The sequence below is a fragment of the Heptranchias perlo genome, unplaced genomic scaffold, assembly GCF_035084215.1.
Source record: "Heptranchias perlo isolate sHepPer1 unplaced genomic scaffold, sHepPer1.hap1 HAP1_SCAFFOLD_134, whole genome shotgun sequence".
NCBI lineage: Eukaryota > Metazoa > Chordata > Chondrichthyes > Hexanchiformes > Hexanchidae > Heptranchias > Heptranchias perlo.
The window spans coordinates 1332086-1355717 of NW_027138580.1; positions in this window are offsets into that span (position 1 = coordinate 1332086).

A 23632-nucleotide genomic window follows, 5' to 3' on the forward strand; every position below is an offset into this window, starting at 1 on the left:
AATCCTTGTGGCCACACTCTCAGACACACACACACACACATTGCTGCAGCGAATGTGATACTTCTAATTCATGGTTGAAAATTTTAATAATCTTAAAAGAATTTCAAAACTTTTGTCCAAACTTTACAGTAACTTAAGAAGGTGCAGCCAAGACCAATTTTAAAATAGTTTTCTTTGATTAAACATTACTGTTTAGTAATTCTTCCTTTTATGTATTTTGCATATCTTTTAAAATAAACATCTTACATTAAATATACAAATACGACACAGGTGTTAATATTTCTCAAGCTCAAAATGAATAGCAGGTAACCAAAGCCACTCAGCAACATTAGTCAAACAGCGTGTACCTGTCCTTTTCTTCTTCAAGTAGGTTGGCTGGTGCATCCAACTGGCGTATCCTACGACCTGCCTGTTCTTTACTCATGTTTCTACGCACTCGCATTTATACAGCGCCTTTTAAGGCGCTTCATAGGAGCGATTATCCAAACAAAATTTGGCACCGAGCCGCATAAGGAGATATTAGGACAGGTGACCAAAAGCTCGGTCAAAGAGGGAGGTTTTAAGGAGCGTCTTAAAGGAGAGAAAAGCAGAGAGGTTTGGGGAGGGAATTGCAGAGCTCGGGGCCCCGGCAGCTGAAGGCACGGCCGCCAACGGTGGAGCGATTAAAATCGGGGATGGGCAAGAGGCCAGGATTGGAGGAACGCAGAGATCTGGGAGGGTTGTAGGGCTGGACGAGGGTTACAGAGATGTAGGAAACGTGGCAGTCAACTTACGCACAGCAAGATCCCACAAACAGAAAGGTGATAACGACCAGATAATCTGTTAGTGATAGTGTTAGGGACACCGGGGAGAACTCCCCCGCTCCTCTTCCAGTATTGGCCGTGGGACCTTTGACATCCACCTGAGAGGGGCAGACAGGGCAAATGAGGTTCAAAGTCTCATCTGAAAGATGGCAGCTCCGACGGTGCGGCGCTCCCTCGGTACTGCACTGGGCGCGTCGGCCTGGACTATGGGCTCAAGTCTCCAGAGCGGGACTTGAACCCACGACCATCTGACTCAGAGGCGAGACTGCTACCCACTGAGCCGCGGCTGACACCAAGTTTATGCAACCTGTCCTCATAATTTAACACCGGTATGGTGCAGTGGTCGTGGGACAGAAAATAATAAATCATTTGCAACTGTGGGGCTGTGCTCTGAATACGGGGGGGGGGGGGGGGGGGAGCTCCTATCCTTTCCTCATCACCTACGGAAGGTATTTGGTCAGATTGTCTCTCTTGGAAGCCTTCAAATAGACAGATTGAAAAAATAGACAGGCTGGTAAATACTTCCTAAGAATGGCTCGGGAGCCAACAAAGTTCAGTAACTGTTGAGTTTAAAATGAGCTGTCAATCAAAAATATATTTGAACAAATCACACAGGATGTTTGTATTTGAATTGAGTGCCTCGGCCCCCTCCCCCTCCCTCAGGCACCTGACTGACAACGAGCACCGATTCAACAATGAGCTGAAACATTCTTCTGTTGATGAAGCTGGTGTTTTTTTTAAACCCGGTATGGACCGCGACAGAACTAAAGAAGGCAGTACCGGGATAAATCTTCATTCACACCGAAAGCTGTCTGAGCTGAGCGCAGCGGAGTTGCAGGGGCACGGACAGAGTCACGAGCACACACACACTCAAAAGGCGACCCCTGAGAACACGCGATTCTCTCAGAGTGGGCTGTTGGCCACAGCCTGGCAGATTGGGAAGACGGATCGGCCGGACAGCAGAGAGCTGGGAAGGGTCAGTGCCGTGCTGCGTGAAGGGGCTTTTGGTCACCTGTCCTAATATCTCCTTACGTGGCTGGGTGTGAAATGTTCTCTGATAATCGCCCCCGTAAAGTGCCTTGGGGGTCGTTTTACTTCGTTAAAGGCTGCTGTATAAATGCGAGTCGTTGTTGTTGAAAGACGTAAGTCGACCGTATCCGTCTCATCGAATGGAGGGCAGCTCACCGTGTCCATAAATTGAACAGTGAAATCAGTTCCCATTCTCCACCGGGGATAATGGAGGTCCCACAGTGTGTGATAAGCAAGTCCATAAGGATTAGCTGGCACTTTTTCATTGTAGATTTTAATAAGTAGCACCTTTCAGACACTAAACTGTAGATTATGGGCCAAAGATTAACTTGGGATTTATGGTAACTTTATTGTAAATAGGATCAGCTGCCAGTCCCTGAACTTAGCGGTTCTTAAAGGGGATACTGCAGACCCGATATCAACAATCGGCTCTCGTCTTATCTTGGTATCATAGTAGGTACGGCACAGGAAGAGGCCATTCGGCCCATCGTGCCTGTGCCGGCTCTTTGAAAGAGCTATCCAATCAGTCCCACTCGCCCTGCTCTTTCCCCATTGCTCTGCAAATTTTTCCCCTTCAAATATTTATCTAATTCCCCTTTTGAAAGTTATTATTGAATCTGCTTCCACCGCCCTTTCAGGCAGTGAATTCCAGATCATCACAACTCGCTGCGTAAAAAAATGTTTCCTCATGTCGCCTCTGGCTGTTTTGCCGATCGCCTTAAATCTGTGTCCTCTGGTTACCGAGCCGCCAGCCACTGGAAACAGTTTCTCCTTATTTACTCCATCAAACCCCTCATGATTTTGAACACCTCGATCAAATCTCCCCTTAACCTTCTCTGTTCTAAGGAGAACAACCCCAGCTTCTCCAGTCTCTCCACATAGCTGAAGTCCCTCATCCCTGGTACCATTCTTGTAAATCTCCTCTGCACCCTCTCTAAGGCCTTGACATCCTTCCTAAAGTGCGGTGCCCAGAATTGAACACAATACTCCAGCTGAGGCCTAACCAGTGTTTTATAAAGGTTTAGCATAACTTCCTTGCTTTTGTACTCTGTGCCTCTATTAATAAAGCCCAGGATCCCATGTGCTTTTTTAACAGCCTTCTCAACTTGTCCTGCCATCTTCAAAGATTTGTGTACACACACCCCCAGGTCTCTCTGTTCCTGCACCCCTTTAAAATTGTACCATTTAGTTTATATTGCCTCTCCTCATTCTTCCTACCAAAATGAATCACTTCACACTTCTCTGCATTAAATTCCATCTGCCATGTGTCTGCCCATTTCACCAGTCTGTCTCTGTCCTCCTGAAGTCTGTTACTATCCTCCACATTGTTTACTACATTTCCCAGTTTCGTGTCATCTGCAAACTTTGAAATTATATCCTCTATACCCAAGTCCAGGTCGTTAATATATATCAAAAAGAGCAGTGGTCCTAATACTGACCCCTGGGGAACACCACTGTATACTTCCCTCCAGTCTGAAAAACAACCGTTCACCACTACTCTCTGCTTTCTGTCCCTGAGCCAATTTTGTATCCACGCTGCCACTGTCCCTTTAATCCCATGGGCTTTAATTTTGCTAACAAGTGTACTTTATCAAATGCCTTTTGAAAGTCCATATACACAACATCAACCGCACTCCCCTCATCAACCCTCTCCGTTACTTCATCAAAGAGACATCTAAACCCTAGCAGAAACAAGCCTGAACTACCAGAATGATCATGGTTCAGTCCTGGATGTGATTAACAGCAGCAATAACAGCAGAATCCAACCGCCTGAAGTCACTGGTAAACTCACTGGTGACTCTTCAGCTGGGATGAACAAGTGAATCCTTTCCCACACGCGGAGCAGGTGAACCGCCTCTCCCTGGTGTGAACTCGCTGATGCTTCGTCAGTGCCTTGGGGCTCTTAAGGCTCTTCCCACAGTCGGAGCATTTAAACTTTCTCTCGTCAGTGCGAATGCAACGGTGCTTCAGCAGGTTGGACGAACAAATGAACGACTTCCCACACACGGGGCAGGCGAAGGGCCTCTCTCCAGTGTGAACTCGCTGGTGCGTGTGCAAACTGGGTAATTGAGTGAATCCCTTCCCACACAGGTGAACGGCCTCTCCCCGGTGTGAACATACTTGTGTCTCAGCAAGTTGCACAATTGTCTGAACTGCTTCCCGCAGTGAGAGCACCCGAACGGTCTCTCTCCAGTGTGAGTCTGCTGATAGATCTTCAGGTCAGTGGGGCTTTTGAAGTTCTTCCCACAGTCAGGGCATTTGAAAGGTCTCTCGTCAGTGTGAACTTGCTGGTGTCTCAGCAGATGGAATGACTGAGCGAATCCCTTCCTGCACACGGAGCAGGTGAACGGCCTCTCCTTGGTGTGAACATACCGGTGTCTTATCAGGTGGGATGAACTAATGAATCCTATCCCGCACACGGAGCAGGTGAACGGCCTCTCCCCGGTGTGACTGCGTCGATGAGTTTCCAGCTGGGACGGGGAATTGAATCCCTTCCCACAGTCCCCACATTTCCACGGTTTCTCCATGGTCCGGGTGTCCTTGTGTCTCTCCAGGTTGGACGATCAGTTGAAGCCTCGTCCACACACAGAACACGTGGACGGTTTCTCCCCGCTGTGAACGGTGCGATGTTTTTTCAGGCTGTGTAACTGGTTAAAGCTCTTTCCACACTCAGTGCACTGGAACACTCTCACTCGGGTGTGTGTGTCTCGGTGATTTTCCACTCACACTGATGTTTGAAATCTTTTCCCACAGACACAACAGACAAACATTTCTCCTTCCACATTCAAAGGCCGATGATATTCAGGTCCTGATGAATCGAGGGACTCGGTCAGATCCTGACGTGATGTTTGGTTTGAGTTTCCCGTCTGCAAATCCTCCCCTTCCAATACCCTTTAAAATAAGTGCACCGACGTCAGCGCTGTAAGTCCAGGATAGAAACTCACAGCAGGTCATTCCCAGTATCTGTGGAACATTCTCTTCATTTACCCGCCTTGGTTCCGTAACCCTTCATACCCTTGCCGAACAAAAAGCTATGAATCTCATTATTGACATTTTTAATTGCCCCCGCCCCCGCCGACCAGCCTCGACAGCTTTTCTGGGGAGGAGAGAGAGTTCCAGATTTCCACTCCCCTTTGTGCGATTAAGGGATTCGATAGGGTAGGTACAGAGAAGCTATTTCCTCTGGTGGGGGAATCCAGAACAAGGGGGCACAATCTTAAAATTAGAACTAGGCCGTTCGGGAGTGAAATCGGGAAGCACTTCTTCACATAAAAGGTAGTGGAAAAATGGAACTCTCTTCCCCACCCCCCAAAAGGCTGTGGATGCTGGGGGATAACTGGAAATTTCAAGACCGAGAGCGATAGCTTTTTGTTGGGAAAGGCTATCGAGGGATATGGATCAAAGTGTGACTCACCTCCTGACTCCCCAAAGCCTTTCCACCATCCACAAGGCACAAGTCAGGAGTGTGATGGAATACTCTCCACTTGCCTGGATGAGTGCAGCTCCAACAACACTCAAGAAGCTCGACACCATCCAGGACAAAGCAGCCCGCTTGATTGGCACCCCATCCACCACCCTAAACATTCACTCCCTTCACCACCGGCGCACAGTGGCTGCAGTGTGTACCATCCACAGGATGCACTGCAGCAACTCGCCAAGGCTTCTTCGACAGCACCTCCCAAACCCGCGACCTCTACCACCTAGAAGGACAAGAGCAGCAGGCACATGGGAACAACACCACCTGCACGTTCCCCTCCAAGTCACACACCGTCCCGACTTGGAAATATATCGGCCGTTCCTTCATCGTCGCTGGGTCAAAATCCTGGAACTCCCTTCCTCACAGCACTGTGGGAGAACCTTCACCACACGGACTGCAGCGGTTCAAGAAGGTGGCTCACCACCACCTTCTCAAGGGCAATTAGGGATGGGCAATAAATGCCGGCCTCGCCAGCGATGCCCACATCCCGTGAACGAATAAAAAAAACTGATAAATGGAGTTGAGGAACAGATCAGCCATGACGTGATAGAATGGGGGAACAGGCTCGAGGGGCTGAACGGCCTCCTCCTGTTCCTATGATCCAAACTCTTCCTGTTATGTATAATCTGCAAGGGGATGCAAGATCGGTGTCCCTTTAACTGTAAATATGCACAGGACACACAAAAAAGGACACACTGTCCCTTTAAGACCTTCCCCCACACCCATCTTATTTTTAATAAGTATCTGAAGGCAATGATAAAACATCAGCAAGAAAAATACTCACTAATGTTAAAGTGTTTGCTCCAGGTTACACGGTCCAAAGTCATAAACAATTTTGGAAAAAAAACACTCCCTCTTTCGTTTTAAGAGGGAGTCCAGGATCTTTGTGATTATAATTGCTGGAAGGACCCGCAGGGGCTGGGAACACACAAGGAGAGAGTGCGGTGTTGGCTCAGGTCCCGCCTCCTCCCGCTGCAATTGGTTATAGCTCCACCGGGCCAGCTAGTCCCACTGGTCCAGAGTGCACATCAATCAAGCAGCACGGAGGGGGGGGGGGGGTCACAACAGCTGGGGTCTGGGGCACTTCCTGTCTCAGAGAACGAGCAGGCTCCAACTCAAGTGAGGAAATCATTCAATTCATCGACTGGAACACTGATTATAGTTAAACAGAATCATTCAATTCATCGACTGGAACACTGATTATAGTTAAACAGAATCATTCAATTCATCGACTGGAACACTGATTATAGTCAAACAGAATCATTCAATTCATCGACTGGAACACTGATTATAGTTAAACAGAATCATTCAATTCATCGACTGGAACACTGATTATAGTTAAACAGAATCATTCAATTCATCGACTGGAACACTGATTATAGTTAAACAGAATCATTCAATTCATCGACTGGAACTCTGATTATAGTTAAACAGAATCATTCAATTCATCGACTGGAACACTGATTATAGTTAAACAGAATCATTCAATTCATCGACTGGAACACTGATTATAGTTAAACAGAATCATTCAATTCATCGACTGGAACACTGATTATAGTTAAACAGAATCATTCAATTCATCGACTGGAACTCTGATTATAGTTAAACAGAATCATTCAATTCATCGACTGGAACACTGATTATAGTTAAACAAAATCATTCAATTCATCGACTGGAACACTGATTATAGTTAAACAAAATCATTCAATTCATCGACTGGAACACTGATTATAGTCAAACAGAATCATTCGTTCATCGACTGGAACACTGATTATAGTTAAACAGAATCATTCAATTCATCGACTGGAACACTGATTACAGTCAAACAAAATCATTCAATTCATCGACTGGAACACTGATTATAGTCAAACAGAATCATTCAATTCATCGACTGGAACACTGATTATAGTTAAACAGAATCATTCAATTCATCGACTGGAACACTGATTATAGTTAAACAGAATCATTCAATTCATCGACTGGAACACTGATTATAGTTAAACAAAATCATTCAATTCATCGACTGGAACACTGATTATAGTTAAACAAAATCATTCAATTCATCGACTGGAACACTGATTATAGTCAAACAGAATCATTCGTTCATCGACTGGAACACTGATTATAGTTAAACAGAATCATTCAATTCATCGACTGGAACACTGATTATAGTTAAACAAAATCATTCAATTCATCGACTGGAACACTGATTATAGTTAAACAAAATCATTCAATTCATCGACTGGAACACTGATTATAGTTAAACAAAATCATTCAATTCATCGACTGGAACACTGATTATAGTCAAACAGAATCATTCGTTCATCGACTGGAACACTGATTATAGTTAAACAGAATCATTCAATTCATCGACTGGAACACTGATTACAGTCAAACAAAATCATTCAATTCATCGACTGGAACACTGATTATAGTCAAACAGAATCATTCAATTCATCGACTGGAACACTGATTATAGTTAAACAGAATCATTCAATTCATCGACTGGAACACTGATTATAGTTAAACAGAATCATTCAATTCATCGACTGGAACACTGATTATAGTTAAACAAAATCATTCAATTCATCGACTGGAACACTGATTATAGTTAAACAAAATCATTCAATTCATCGACTGGAACACTGATTATAGTCAAACAGAATCATTCGTTCATCGACTGGAACACTGATTATAGTTAAACAGAATCATTCAATTCATCGACTGGAACACTGATTATAGTTAAACAAAATCATTCAATTCATCGACTGGAACACTGATTATAGTTAAACAAAATCATTCAATTCATCGACTGGAACACTGATTATAGTTAAACAAAATCATTCAATTCATCGACTGGAACACTGATTATAGTCAAACAGAATCATTCGTTCATCGACTGGAACACTGATTATAGTTAAACAGAATCATTCAATTCATCGACTGGAACACTGATTACAGTCAAACAAAATCATTCAATTCATCGACTGGAACACTGATTATAGTCAAACAGAATCATTCAATTCATCGACTGGAACACTGATTATAGTTAAACAGAATCATTCAATTCATCGACTGGAACACTGATTATAGTTAAACAGAATCATTCAATTCATCGACTGGAACACTGATTATAGTTAAACAAAATCATTCAATTCATCGACTGGAACACTGATTATAGTTAAACAAAATCATTCAATTCATCGACTGGAACACTGATTATAGTCAAACAGAATCATTCGTTCATCGACTGGAACACTGATTATAGTTAAACAGAATCATTCAATTCATCGACTGGAACACTGATTACAGTCAAACAAAATCATTCAATTCATCGACTGGAACACTGATTATAGTCAAACAGAATCATTCAATTCATCGACTGGAACACTGATTATAGTTAAACAGAATCATTCAATTCATCGACTGGAACACTGATTATAGTTAAACAGAATCATTCAATTCATCGACTGGAACACTGATTATAGTTAAACAGAATCATTCAATTCATCGACTGGAACACTGATTATAGTCAAACAGAATCATTCAATTCATCGACTGGAACACTGATTATAGTTAAACAGAATCATTCAATTCATCGACTGGAACACTGATTATAGTTAAACAGAATCATTCAATTCATCGACTGGAACACTGATTACAGTTAAACAAAATCATTCAATTCATCGACTGGAACACTGATTATAGTTAAACAAAATCATTCAATTCATCGACTGGAACACTGATTATAGTCAAACAGAATCATTCAATTCATCGACTGGAACACTGATTATAGTTAAACAGAATCATTCAATTCATCGACTGGAACACTGATTATAGTCAAACAGAATCATTCAATTCATCGACTGGAACACTGATTATAGTTAAACAGAATCATTCAATTCATCGACTGGAACACTGATTATAGTCAAACAGAATCATTCAATTCATCGACTGGAACACTGATTATAGTTAAACAAAATCATTCAATTCATCGACTGGAACACTGATTATAGTTAAACAAAATCATTCAATTCATCGACTGGAACACTGATTATAGTCAAACAGAATCATTCAATTCATCGACTGGAACACTGATTATAGTGAAACAGAATCATTCAATTCATCGACTGGAACACTGATTATAGTCAAACAAAATCATTCAATTCATCGACTGGAACACTGATTATAGTTAAACAAAATCATTCAATTCATCGACTGGAACACTGATTATAGTTAAACAGAATCATTCAATTCATCGACTGGAACACTGATTATAGTCAAACAGAATCATTCAATTCATCGACTGGAACACTGATTATAGTCAAACAGAATCATTCAATTCATCGACTGGAACACTGATTATAGTTAAACAGAATCATTCAATTCATCGACTGGAACACTGATTATAGTCAAACAGAATCATTCAATTCATCGACTGGAACACTGATTATAGTTAAACAGAATCATTCAATTCATCGACTGGAACACTGATTATAGTCAAACAGAATCATTCAATTCATCGACTGGAACACTGATTATAGTTAAACAGAATCATTCAATTCATCGACTGGAACACTGATTATAGTTAAACAAAATCATTCAATTCATCGACTGGAACACTGATTATAGTTAAACAAAATCATTCAATTCATCGACTGGAACACTGATTATAGTTAAACAAAATCATTCAATTCATCGACTGGAACACTGATTATAGTGAAACAGAATCATTCAATTCATCGACTGGAACACTGATTATAGTCAAACAGATTCATTCATTCATCGACTGGAACACTGATTATAGTTAAACAGAATCATTCAATTCATCGACTGGAACACTGATTACAGTCAAACAAAATCATTCAATTCATCGACTGGAACACTGATTACAGTCAAACAAAATCATTCAATTCATCGACTGGAACACTGATTATAGTCAAACAGAATCATTCAATTCATCGACTGGAACACTGATTATAGTCAAACAGAATCATTCAATTCATCGACTGGAACACTGATTATCGTCAAACAGAATCATTCAATTCATCGACTGGAACACTGATTATAGTTGAACAGAATCATTCAATTCATCGACTGGAACACTGATTATAGTCAAACAGAATCATTCAATTCATCGACTGGAACACTGATTATAGTTAAACAGAATCATTCAATTCATCGACTGGAACACTGATTATCGTCAAACAAAATCATTCAATTCATCGACTGGAACACTGATTATAGTTAAACAGAATCATTCAATTCATCGACTGGAACACTGATTATAGTTAAATAGAATCATTCAATTCATCGACTGGAACACTGATTATAGTTAAACAAAATCATTCAATTCATCGACTGGAACACTGATTATAGTTAAACAAAATCATTCAATTCATCGACTGGAACACTGATTATAGTCGAACAAAATCATTCAATTCATCGACTGGAACACTGATTATAGTCAAACAGAATCATTCAATTCATCGACTGGAACACTGATTATAGTCAAACAGAATCATTCAATTCATCGACTGGAACTCTGATTATAGTTAAACAAAATCATTCAATTCATCGACTGGAACACTGATTATAGTCGAACAAAATCATTCAATTCATCGACTGGAACACTGATTATAGTCAAACAGAATCATTCAATTCATCGACTGGAACACTGATTATAGTCAAACAGAATCATTCAATTCATCGACTGGAACACTGATTATAGTCAAACAGAATCATTCAATTCATCGACTGGAACACTGATTATAGTCAAACAGAATCATTCAATTCATCGACTGGAACACTGATTATAGTCAAACAAAATCATTCAATTCATCGACTGGAACACTGATTATAGTCAAACAAAATCATTCAATTCATCGACTGGAACACTGATTATAGTTAAACAGAATCATTCAATTCATCGACTGGAACACTGATTATAGTTAAACAGAATCATTCAATTCATCGACTGGAACACTGATTATAGTCAAACAGAATCATTCAATTCATCGACTGGAACACTGATTATAGTCAAACAGAATCATTCAATTCATCGACTGGAACACTGATTATAGTCAAACAAAATCATTCAATTCATCGACTGGAACACTGATTATAGTTAAACAGAATCATTCAATTCATCGACTGGAACACTGATTATAGTCAAACAGAATCGTTCAATTCATCGACTGGAACACTGATTATAGTTAAACAGAATCATTCAATTCATCGACTGGAACACTGATTATAGTCAAACAGAATCATTCAATTCATCGACTGGAACACTGATTATAGTTAAACAGAATCATTCAATTCATCGACTGGAACACTGATTATAGTTAAACAGAATCATTCAATTCATCGACTGGAACACTGATTATAGTTAAACAAAATCATTCAATTCTGAAGATTAATTTCCTAAAGAACGTTTACAGAGGGGAGGTCGGCCGCGCACTTGCACTGAGTGGAAATTTGACAAGCTGAATTTAGGAATTGGCTCCAATCCCGCAGCTAAAATGTTGTAGTTAACGGACGTGGGTCAGCCTGGAGACATGTTACTGGTGGTGTCCCCCAGGGATCGCTCCTGGGCCCGCCACTCTTCACGGTCTTTATTCATGACCTGGACAGTGGTGTCGGGAGCACGGTCAGTAAGTTTGCAGATGACACCAAAATCTGTGCAAGGGTTAAGATGGTAGAGGAGTGCAATCAAATCCATAAAGATTAGATGTGCTAGGGGAGTGGGCCACACATTGGCAAACAGCGTTTAATTTAAATAAATGTAGTGTCATGCATGTTGGCAGGGCCAACACAGAATACACGTGTCATTTGCAGGGAACAATACTGAAAGAGGTTGAGTGACAAATAGATCTTAGTGTTATTGTGCACAGATCACTGAAGGTTCATGACCAATGGCGAGAAACTGTAACTAAAGCTCACAAGGTGTTGGGTTGTATTAATAGAACCATTCAGTATAAATCAATGGACACCATTTTGACACTATTCAGGTCGCTGGTCAGACCGTACCTGGAGTACTGAGCCCAGTTTTGGTCCCCCCACATGGTGGGTGATATAGTAGCCTTGGAAAAGGTCCAGAGGAGAGCTACAAGAATGATTCCCAGCTTAAGGAACCGTAGCTACTCAGAGGCTCAAGGATCACGGTCTATTTACTTTCGAGCAGCGTAGACTTAGAGGTGACCGGATAGAGGCCTATAAAATAATTACAGGGCTGGATAGCATCCGATTATTCCAGTTTAACAGATTTGGGAGGACCAGGGAACACGAGTTTAAACTATGGAAGAGTAGGAATAGACTGGATGTGAGGCGGTTCCTCTTTTCCCAGAGAGTACCGAGCCTCCAGAATACGTTCCCAGCTGGTGGGGTGGGTGTTGGCTCTCTGCCTTCAAGAGGGAGCTGGACCGGTTCCTGACTGGTCCATCATACAGAAGGTCAGTGTCTTTCTGGATAACACTTGGTCCGTGTGATCTGCTGGACTGCTTTCGATTGCCTGAGGGGGCCGGAGAGGAATTTTCCAGAGTATTTTTTCCCCTATTGACCCGGGTTTTTTTCTTAATTTTTGCCTCTCCCGGGAGATTCTATGGGTGCGGGGGTGAGTGTGAGGAGGGGAGGGAAGAAGTGATTTGCCATGGTGGTCTGGCCATCATGATGTGGGGCAGGCTTGATGGACCAGTTGGTCTTTTCTTGCCTGTCAATTGCCTATGTGTCTTTGTTCGATGTCATTCATAATGGTGCTCGCCGTACCCAGTGCGCCCCGCGTGGCTGAAACTGCCCAGTCTCTGGTTTCCGTTTATTCATTAACGATTGACCTTCTCGGCACTTGCTGGTCCAGACACAGTGGGATTAGTCTGGGATTGATACAGGGCTATGGGGGGAGCGGGACAGTGGGATTAGTTTGGGGATTGATACAGGGCTATGCGGGAGAGCGGGGCAGTGGGATTAGTCTGGGATTGATACAGGGTTATGCAGGAGAGCGGGGCAGTGAGATTAGTTTGGGATTGATACAGGGCTATGCAGGAGAGCGGGGCAGTGAGATTAGTTTGGGATTGATACAGGGCTATGCAGGAGAGCGGGGCAGTGGGATTAGTCTGGGATTGATACAGGGCTATGGGGTGAGAGTGGGGCAGTGGGATTAGTCTGGGATTGATACAGGGCTATGGGGTGAGAGTGGGGCAGTGGGATTAGTCTGGGATTGATACAGGGCTATGGGGAGAGAGCAGGGCAGTGGGATTAGTTTGGGATTGATACAGGGCTATGGGGAGAGAGCAGGGCAGTGGGATTAGTTTGGGATTGATACAGGGCTATGCAGGAGAGCGGGGCAGTGGGATTAGTTTGGGATTGATACAGGGCTATGCAGGAGAGCGGGGCAGTGGGATTAGTCTGGGATTGATACAGGGCTATGGGGTGAGAGTGGGGCAGTGGGATTAGTCTGGGATTGATACAGGGCTATGGGGTGAGAGTGGGGCAGTGGGATTAGTCTGGGATTGATACAGGGCTATGGGGAGAGAGCAGGGCAGTGGGATTAGTTTGGGATTGATACAGGGCTATGGGGAGAGAGCGGGGCAGTGGGATTAGTCTGGGATTGATACAGGGCTATGGGGAGAGAATGGGGCAGTGGGATTAGTTTGGGATTGATACAGGGCTATGGGGAGAGAGTGGGACAGTGGGATTAGTTTGGGATTGATGCAGGGTTATGGGGAGAGAGCAGGGCAGTGGGATTAGTTTGTGAATGCTCATGTGTTTATCTCACTTCCCCTTAAATCCATCCACACTATTCACCTCAACTACTCCTTGTGGGAGCGAGTTCCACATTCTCACCGCTCTCTGGGTAAAGAAGTTTCTCCTGAATTCCCTATGGGATTTATTGGTGACTATCTTATATTTATGACCCCTAGTTCTGGATTGCCCCACAAGTGGAAACATCTTCTCTACGTCTACCCTATCGAACCCTTTCATTATCTTAAAGACCTCTATCAGGTCACCCCTCAGTCTTCTCTTTTCTAGAGAAAGTTGCCCCAGCCTGTTCAATCTTTCCTGATAGTTATAACCTCTCAGTTCTGGTATCAGCCTTGTTAATCTTTTTTGCACCTTCTCCAGTGCCTCTTGATCCTTTTTAGAATATGGAGACCAGAACTGTTCACAATACTCCAAGTGTGTCAGGTAGTTACCTGCACTGGTGGCAGAGCGGGCTGGATGTCCCAGTGCTTCGCCTGCCCTGCGGCCAAAGCCATGGGAACAGGAGGAGGCCATTCAGCCCCTTGGGCCTGTTACCATAGGAACAGGAGGAGGCCATTCAGCCCCTTGGGCCTGTTACCATAGGAATAGGAGGAGGCCATTCAGCCCCTTGGGCCTGTTACCATAGGAACAGGAGGAGGCCATTCAGCCCCTCGAGCTTGTAACATACAAACAATGAAGGACAGGAAAAGACTCTCTGGTCCATCCAGCCTGTCCCACACAATTATGATACCTTGTGCATCACAATATACACACCCACCCCACCCTGCCCAAAACCATGTGATTTCCTGGGAGACGTGAAAAAGCAGATTTTTTTTAAAAAACAGGTCAATTTGGGAGAAAAAAATTTGGGAAATTCCTCTCCAACTCCCCCCCCCCCCCCCTCAACCTCCAATGGCGCTTGAAACTAGTCCTGGAGATCACACAGGCCCTGATAATTCCACGCATCTCATTACCTACCTTTCGTAAGGGGTGATCTCCGCTCAGCCAGAAACAGGTCCAGCTCTCGACTGAAGGAATTCAGTGAGTCGGCGTCCACCGCACGAGCCGACAGCCTGTTCCACAGGCCCACTACTCTCTGGGAAAAGAACCACCTCCCCGACATCTAACCTCGACCTGGCCTTGTGCAACTGAAAACTGTGACCCCTGGTCCTCCCTAACTTATTTAACTGGAACAAACTGTCCACTCGAAGACAATCTATTCCCTTCATCATCTTCTAAACCTCGATCAGATCACCCTCTCAGTCTATGATTCTCTAAAGTGTAGAATCCCAGCCTATCTTGATAACTAAGATGCTTTAAGCTGGGAATTAGCCGAGTGGCCCTCCTCTGCAGCCTTTCCAATGTGGAAAACCATAAAGAGATGCCTGACCATATTAACTTTCTAATACACCTAAACCATAAATGTGGACTTGACCATATTAATACCCTTAAAACCAAAAAAAAGAAATGCATGATGGATAAGTTGACCATGTTAGCTGACCAGCTGAATATAATAGAAAGCTTATGTTTTAGTTTCTCACCAAAGACATACAGAAGCGCTATTGTTCGCTTATGTTGATAACTGTCTGACTAACAGAAATGAATGAGCATATAGCCTTGAGACTAGGTACAGACCCACTGATAAGAAAGACTGTTTATTAAGGAAAATTACTTTCCCAGGACGGTGTTCAAAAATCACGAGGCAGTCATGAGGAACCAGAGGGTGGGGTCCCTATTTTTGATTGACTAACCACTTGAACCAATAAAGAATGTACGTGTACGCCCATATTCTACGACAGGTGGGCGTAACTGAATTAACTGTATAAATGTTAACTGTTTCCTTTGTTCAGTGAAGAGGTTGTTCTGACCATTGTTCAGAACCCCCTTCCCTTGTATACAAGTTTCTTTTAATAAATTCTTACTTGTCTGAAAATAAGTGTTTGGAGTTAATGCATTGTATATAATAGGTAATTAAGTTTAAGTTTTCGACACCAAAGCCTCAATATCACCCACCATGTGAGGAGACCAAAACGGGACACAGTATTCCAACTGAGGCCTGACCTCAGTCTTGTCTTGCAATCAATTGTCCCATAAGTGCACCCCAACACTTTATTCGCTGTAGCTATCGCTTCACGGCATTGCCCATGAACCTTTAGAGATCGATGCACTAGAACGCCCAGATCTCTTTCTTCCTCCACCTGTTTTAATGGTGCTCCCTGAAGGGTGTACGTAGTTTGAGCATTTGCCCTCCCCATATGCACAACGCTGAGCACTTTTCCAAATTAAACATCATCTGCCAGTCACGAGACCCGTCCCCCGACGGATCAAGATCTGCCTGGAGCAGCCGAGCATCGTCTACAGTCCTGACACTCGCACAGATCTTGGTGTCATCTGCAAACTTGCAGATCGTGCCCCCCACCCCCGACACCTACATCTAGATCATTAATAAAAATAGTAAAGAGCAACGGTCCCAACACCACTGGTGACCGGTCTCCAAGCAGATCCAAGTCCAAGCCTTGCATCCAGTTCTCAATCCGGCTCAATATATTACCACTGATACTGGAAGCTTCGATCTTGGAGAGAAGCTTCTTCTGCGGCACCTTGTCGAAAGCTTTTTGGAAGTCTGAGTAGACAATGTCTAATGGGCTTCCCTCATCCACCATCTCGGTGACTGCTTCAAAAGATACAATGACATTTCTTAGACATGGCCTCCTTTTTTTTGAAGCCATGTTCAGTGTCCCTAATATGTCCTTCTCTATCCAAGTAATCATATCTTACAGCCCTAAGTACAGCCCTCAAGCATCTTTCCTATTACTGATGTCAAACTAACGGGCCTATAGTTACCAAGGGCCTATAGTTATAGTCTTACCTCCTTTTTTAAAGATGGGGACTACATTAGCCTCCTTCCAGTCCAGGGGAACCATCCCAGAGTGCAGTGAGTTATTAAAAATGCAGGCAAGGGGCTCGCACAGCATGTGTCCCATCTCCCTGAGGACACTTGGCTGCTCTATCTAAAGGAGGAGGCCATTCAGCCCCTCGAGCCTGTTACATATGAACAGGAGGAGGCCATTCAGCCCCTCGAGCCTGTTACATAGGAACAGGAGCTGGCCATTCAGCCCCTCGAGCCGGTTACATAGGAACAGAAGGAGGCCATTCAGCCCCTCGAGCCTGTTACACAGGAACAGGAGGAGGCCATTCAGCCCCTTGAGCCTGTTACGTAGGAACAGGAGGAGGCCATTCAGCCCCTCGAGCCTGTTAAATAGGAACAGGAGGAGGCCATTCAGCCCCTTGAGCCTGTTCCGCCATTCAATCAGATCATGGCTGATCTATACCTCGACTCCATTTACCCCCTCTTGCTCCGTAATATTTAATATGGATTAAAGACCATCCAGAAGCCGATACCCCTCCTCGGCTGTGGCTGAAGTTAGATGCTTCGAGGAGGTTGAAGCGCGTGGAGCCGCTCCATCTGGTCCCGCCCCCTGTTCGGACGGAGTTGCTCGTTGGTGCGAGGCCCCGAGGCCTCCCTCGGGATCCTCCGCCTCACGACTCCAGCCTTCGCCGGCAAATTCCCACCGTGTCCGTTCCACAGGGAATTGCCCCTGCGCGCGCTCCACTTCCTCGCCCTCGTCTTCGGTCCGGACGCGCCCTGGCGTGACGTCCTGCCGGCACAAGTGTCCCCAGTGGGCAGCCCTGTGTTTGGGGATTCTCCCCAGGAGGGTCCCGGGGGTGGAGAGTGGTGTACGGCACGATGGCCTCAAATCTTCTCTTGGTCCACTTGTCGGAAACCCAGCCCCATTCTGCGGCCTGGATGCAGATATATTTTTCATGTCTTTACGCAGTGCCAGAGATAACACTGAACGACATAGGATTTTACAGCACAGAAACAGGCCATTCGGCCCAACAGCTCCATGCCGGTGTCTATGCTCCACATGAGCCTCCTCCCACCCTACTTCATCTGACCCCATCAACATACCCCTCTATTCTTTTCTCCCTCGTGTACTTAAGACTCTTACGGCACAGAAGGAGGCCATTCGGCCCATCATGCCTGTGCCGGCTCTTTGAAAGAGCTGTCCAATTCAGTCCCACTCCCCAGCTTTCTCCCCATAACGCTACAAATTAGTCCTCTTCCAAGTCCATGTCCAATTGCCTTTTGAAAGTTCCTATGGAATCTGACTCTACCTCCCTTTCAGGAAGTGCGTCCCAGACCATATCGAGCTTCCCCTTAAATGCATCTGCGTTAGTCGCTTCAATCACTCCTTGTGGGGGCGAGTTCCAAATTCTCACCACTCTCTGGGTAAAGAAGTTTCTCCTGCATTCCCTACTGGATTTATCAGTGACTATCTTATATTGATGACCCCTAGTTCTGGTCTCCCCCCACAAGTGGAAACATCTTCTCTGCATCCACCCTATCGAACCCTTTCATTATCTTAAAGACCTCGATCAGGTCACCGCTCTGTCTTCTCTATTGTAGAGAAAAGAGCCCCAGCCTGTTCAGCCTTTCCTGATAGTAATAGCCTCTCAGTTCTGGTAGCATCCTTGTGAATCTTTTTTGCACCTTCTCCAATGTGCCTCTATATCCTTTTTATAATAAGGAGACCAGAACTGTTCACAGTGCTCCAAGTGCGGTCGAACCAAGGTTCTATACGAGTTTAACACAAGTTGTGTTGGCGGGGGGGGGGGGGGGGGGGCGGTGGGGAGCGAGCAGCAGATTGGTGGACCTCCTCGTGGGTCTGCTCCCCAGGCCTAACTAAGTCTGCTATCTACAGGTCCAGGAAGTGTCAGATCCGCCAGGGCCCTGTGTGCCCCCGGGTGACCCTGGAGAGGGATCACGTGGTGTGTGTGGGCCTGAAGCCTCTCACCGACGGTGGGCACCGCTGAACGTGGCAGGCAGGCATGCTAAAATTGCCATTTGATATATTCCGCTGCTGTTTGGGCCACGGTGCTAGTGGCGCCCTCCTCTCGAAGAGGGCATTTTCTCGAATGCAGGCACTGGGTTAACCCATACTGAGTCCAGATTCAGAAGCTTTAGTAATTTGTGTCCAAAGTGCCTTGTCAGATGGGCCCCTTGGCCTGGAGGCCCGACAACAAGTACTAGTGACCAATTTGAGGCCATTAGCTTGTTGTGACTGAATCCAGATAGCTTCACCTGATGCACCAAAATCATCTCTCTCTGGAACTGAGGTCGTGGCTCAATGGGTCTCACTTTCACCTCTGGGTCCAGGGTGTCGTGGGTTCGAGTCCCCACTCCAGGGACTCAAGCCCCGTAATCCAGGCCGACATTCCCGGTGCCAGTACTGAGAGGGTGCTGCACTGTCGGAGGGTCGGTACTGAGGGAGCGCTGCACTGTCGGAGGGCCAGCACTGAGGGAGCGCCGCACTGTCGGAGGGCCAGCACTGAGGGAGCGCTGCACTGTCGGAGGGTCGGTACTGAGGGAGCGCTGCACTGTCGGAGGGTGAGTGCTGCACTGTTGGAGGGTCAGTACTGAGGGAGCGCTGCACTGTCGGAGGGCCAGCACTGAGGGAGCGCTGCACTGTCGGAGGGTGAGTGCTGCACTGTTGGAGGGTCAGTACTGAGGGAGCACTGCACTGTCGGAGGGTCAGTACTGAGGGAGCGCTGCACTGTCGGAGGGTCGGTACTGAGGGAGCGAAGCGCTGTCGGAGGGTCAGTACTGAGGGAGCGCCGCGCTGTCGGAGGTTCGGTACTGAGCGAGCGCCGCACTATCGGAGGGTCGGTACTGAGGGAGCGCCGCACTGTCGGAGGGTCGGTACTGAGGAAGCGCCGCACTGTCAGAGGGTCAGCACCAAGGGAGCGCTGCACTGTCAGAGGGTCAGTACCGAGGGAGCGCCGCACTGTCGGAGGGGCAGTACTGAGGGAGCGCCGCACTGTCGGAGGGCCAGTATTGGGGGAGTGCTGCGCTGTCGGAGGTGCCGTCTATCAGATGAGATGTTAAACAGAGGGCCCCGTCTGCCCCTCTCAGGTGGATGTAAAAGATCCTGCGGCCACTATTGGAAGAAGAGCGGGCGGGGGGGAGAATTCTCCCCGGTGTCCTGGAGCCAATATTTATTCCTCAAACAACATCACGAAAAAACAGATTATCTGGTCATTTATCTCAGTGCTGTTTGTGGGACCTTGCTGCGCGCAAATTGGCTGCTGCGTTTCTTACATTACAACAGTGACTACACATCAAAAAGTACTTCATTGGCTGTAAAGTGCTTTGGGACGTCCTGAGGCAGCATATATAAATGTAAGCTCTTCCTTTCAAGAGCAAATACAGCTGCACCTCCTCCTTTCTGTCCTACTCTATCCCTATAACCCTTAACTTGGATTTCTGATGCATCATTAACATCCAGCCATATTACAGAAATACCTATAATACCTCATTTCTCCTGGGCTGCATCAGACTGTAGTTCTGGCACTTTGTTTCTGATTTGATTCGAGCAAAACATTTTAAGGGTCTCTCGACTTGCTGCTGAAGGGTTTTTTTACTCCATTAAACCTATGAACTTGGATTCCAGCTCCAGTAATTATGAGTGTTGTCCTCTGGCTGGCTGTTCTGAGCACACCCACGCATGGAGTTCGTTCACATACATCCCCAGCCTTAATTAGTTCCAATCCTCCCCAACAGCTACCTCGAAGAGCCTTGCTAATCTCGCCATCACCCAGCCTGTTCAAATGGAGCCCATCGCTCACGAAAACTCTTGCCTTCCAGTTCTCAATGGCTCTCCGTCTGACACAGGTCTTCCGCCCACCTGTTGAGTCCGAGGATTCGACTGTTTCTGTCGGGTCAGCCTGTCAGCAAAACAACTCGAGCACCTGTGTCCTGCAAGGCACCCAGAAGTTGTCTGCACTTTTCCTGCAAAACCACAGACTTATCATCCAAAATATCAGTGGTAGCAACAGTCCCAGCCCGCACACCAATGAATAACATGTTCACTCTGTCCCGCAACTATTGCACTCCAGCCACTGGCAATCACAAAACAGCTCCGTCCCCGGACTCAGACCCTGTTTCTCAGGTGATTGATCCCCAGACTCAGACCCTGTTTCTCAGGTGATTGATCCCCAGACTCAGACCCTGTTTCTCAGGTGATTGATCCCCAGACTCAGACCCTGTTTCTCAGGTGATTGATCCCCAGACTCAGACCCTGTTTCTCAGGTGATTGATCCCCAGACTCAGACCCAGTTTCTCAGGTGGTTTATCCCCAGACTCAGACCCTGTTTCTCAGGTGATTGATCCCCAGACTCAGACCCTGTTTCTCAGGTGATTTATCCCCAGACTCAGACCCTGTTTCTCAGGTGATTGATCCCCAGACTCAGACCCTGTTTCTCAGGTGATTGATCCCCAGACTCAGACCCTGTTTCTCAGGTGATTGATCCCCAGACTCAGACCCTGTTTCTCAGGTGATTGATCCCCAGACTCAGACCCTGTTTCTCAGGTGATTTACCCCCAGACTCAAACCCTGTTTCTCAGGTGATTGATCCCCAGACTCAGACCCTGTTTCTCAGGTGATTGATCCCCAGACTCAGACCCTGTTTCTCAGGTGATTGATCCCCAGACTCAGACCCAGTTTCTCAGGTGGTTTATCCCCAGACACAGACCCTGTTTCTCAGGTGATTGATCCCCAGACTCAGACCCTGTTTCTCAGGTGATTGATCCCCAGACTCAGACCCTGTTTCTCAGGTGATTGATCCCCAGACTCAGACCCTGTTTCTCAGGTGATTGATCCCCAGACTCAGACCCTGTTTCTCAGGTGATTGATCCCCAGACTCAGACCCTGTTTTTCAGGTGATTGATCCCCAGACTCAGACCCTGTTTCTCAGGTGATTGATCCCCAGACTCAGACCCTGTTTCTCAGGTGATTGATCCCCAGACTCAGACCCAGTTTCTCAGGTGATTGATCCCCAGACTCAGACCCTGTTTCTCAGGTGATTGATCCCCAGACTCAGATCCAGTTTCTCAGGTGATTTATCCCCAGACTCAGACCCTGTTTCTCAGGTGACTGATCCCCAGACTCAGACCCTGTTTCTCAGGTGATTGATCCCCAGACTCAGACCCTGTTTCTCAGGTGATTGATCCCCAGACTCAGACCCTGTTTCTCAGGTGATTGATCCCCAGACTCAGACCCTGTTTCTCAGGTGATTGATCCCCAGACTCAGACCCTGTTTCTCAGGTGATTTATCCCCAGACTCAGACCCTGTTTCTCAGGTGATTGATCCCCAGACTCAGACCCTGTTTCTCAGGTGATCGATCCCCAGACTCAGATCCTGTTTCTCAGGTGATTTATCCCCAGACTCAGACCCTGTTTCTCAGGTGATTGATCCCCAGACTCAGACCCTGTTTCTCAGGTGATTGATCCCCAGACTCAGACCCTGTTTCTCAGGTGATTTATCCCCAGACTCAGACCCTGTTTCTCAGGTGATTGATCCCCAGACTCAGACCCTGTTTCTCAGGTGATTGATCCCCAGACTCAGACCCTGTTCCTCAGGTGATTGATCCCCAGACTCAGACCCTGTTTCTCAGGTGATTGATCCCCAGACTCAGACCCTGTTTCTCAGGTGATTGATCCCCAGACTCAGACCCTGTTTCTCAGGTGATTGATCCCCAGACTCAGACCCTGTTTCTCAGGTGATTTATCCCCAGACTCAGACCCTCTTCCCGTTTCCATGGTGATGTATTTACCTCCGCCCCGCTGCTTTCAGGCGGGAAGCCGCTCTTCCCCCACCGACGGCCCTGAAGAAACTCGACGCCGGATTGGCCGAGGCCGCTGTCGCCGGGTCACGTGGTGCGGGCGGACTTGGTCTCCGTCCCCCCCCCCCCCCCGTGGTGTTGTCCGATTGGCCGTGGGTGTCTCCGTGCCACGTGGTGTGGGCGTGGTCTCTTCCCCGCGGGGTGTTTTCCGATTGGCCGTGGGTGTCTCCGTGCCACGTGGTGTGGGCGTGGTCTCTTCCCCGCGGGGTGTTTTCCGATTGGCCGACGGCGTCGCCTGGCCTCGCGGTGAGGGAGCGGTCCCTTCCCCTCAAACCGGGGTGTGATCCGATTGGCCGACGGTGTCGCCGGGCCACGTGGTCTGGGCGTCTTCTGCTCCCCCACTCCCGCGGTGTGTTCCGATTGGCCGACGATGTCGCCGGGTCACGTGGTGTGAGCTCGTCCACTTTTCCCCCACCCGGGGTGTGATCCGATTGGCCGACGGTGTGGCCGCCCCACGTGGTGTGGGCGGTCACTTCGATTGATTGACATCCTGGCCACCACACTGATTGGTCCGCATGGTGGGGATGGGCGGGACCGGCTGGGGCTGTGTCCAATCAGCGGCAGCGAGTGTCGCCGGTCCCTCAGCTGATTGGTGACAGCCGGGTATCCAATTGGGGCAGAAAGCAGCAACAAACAGAGGCTGGAGCCGAGGGATCAGAGTGAGAAATGAGCAAGAGAGAGAGTGAGAACAGAGTGTACCAGGGGGGAGAGAGAGTGAGAACAGAGTGTACCAGGGGGAGAGAGAGAGTGAGAACAGAGTGTACCAGGGGGAGAGAGAGAACAGAGTGTACCAGGGGGAGAGAGAGTGAGAACAGAGTGTACCAGGGGGAGAGAGAG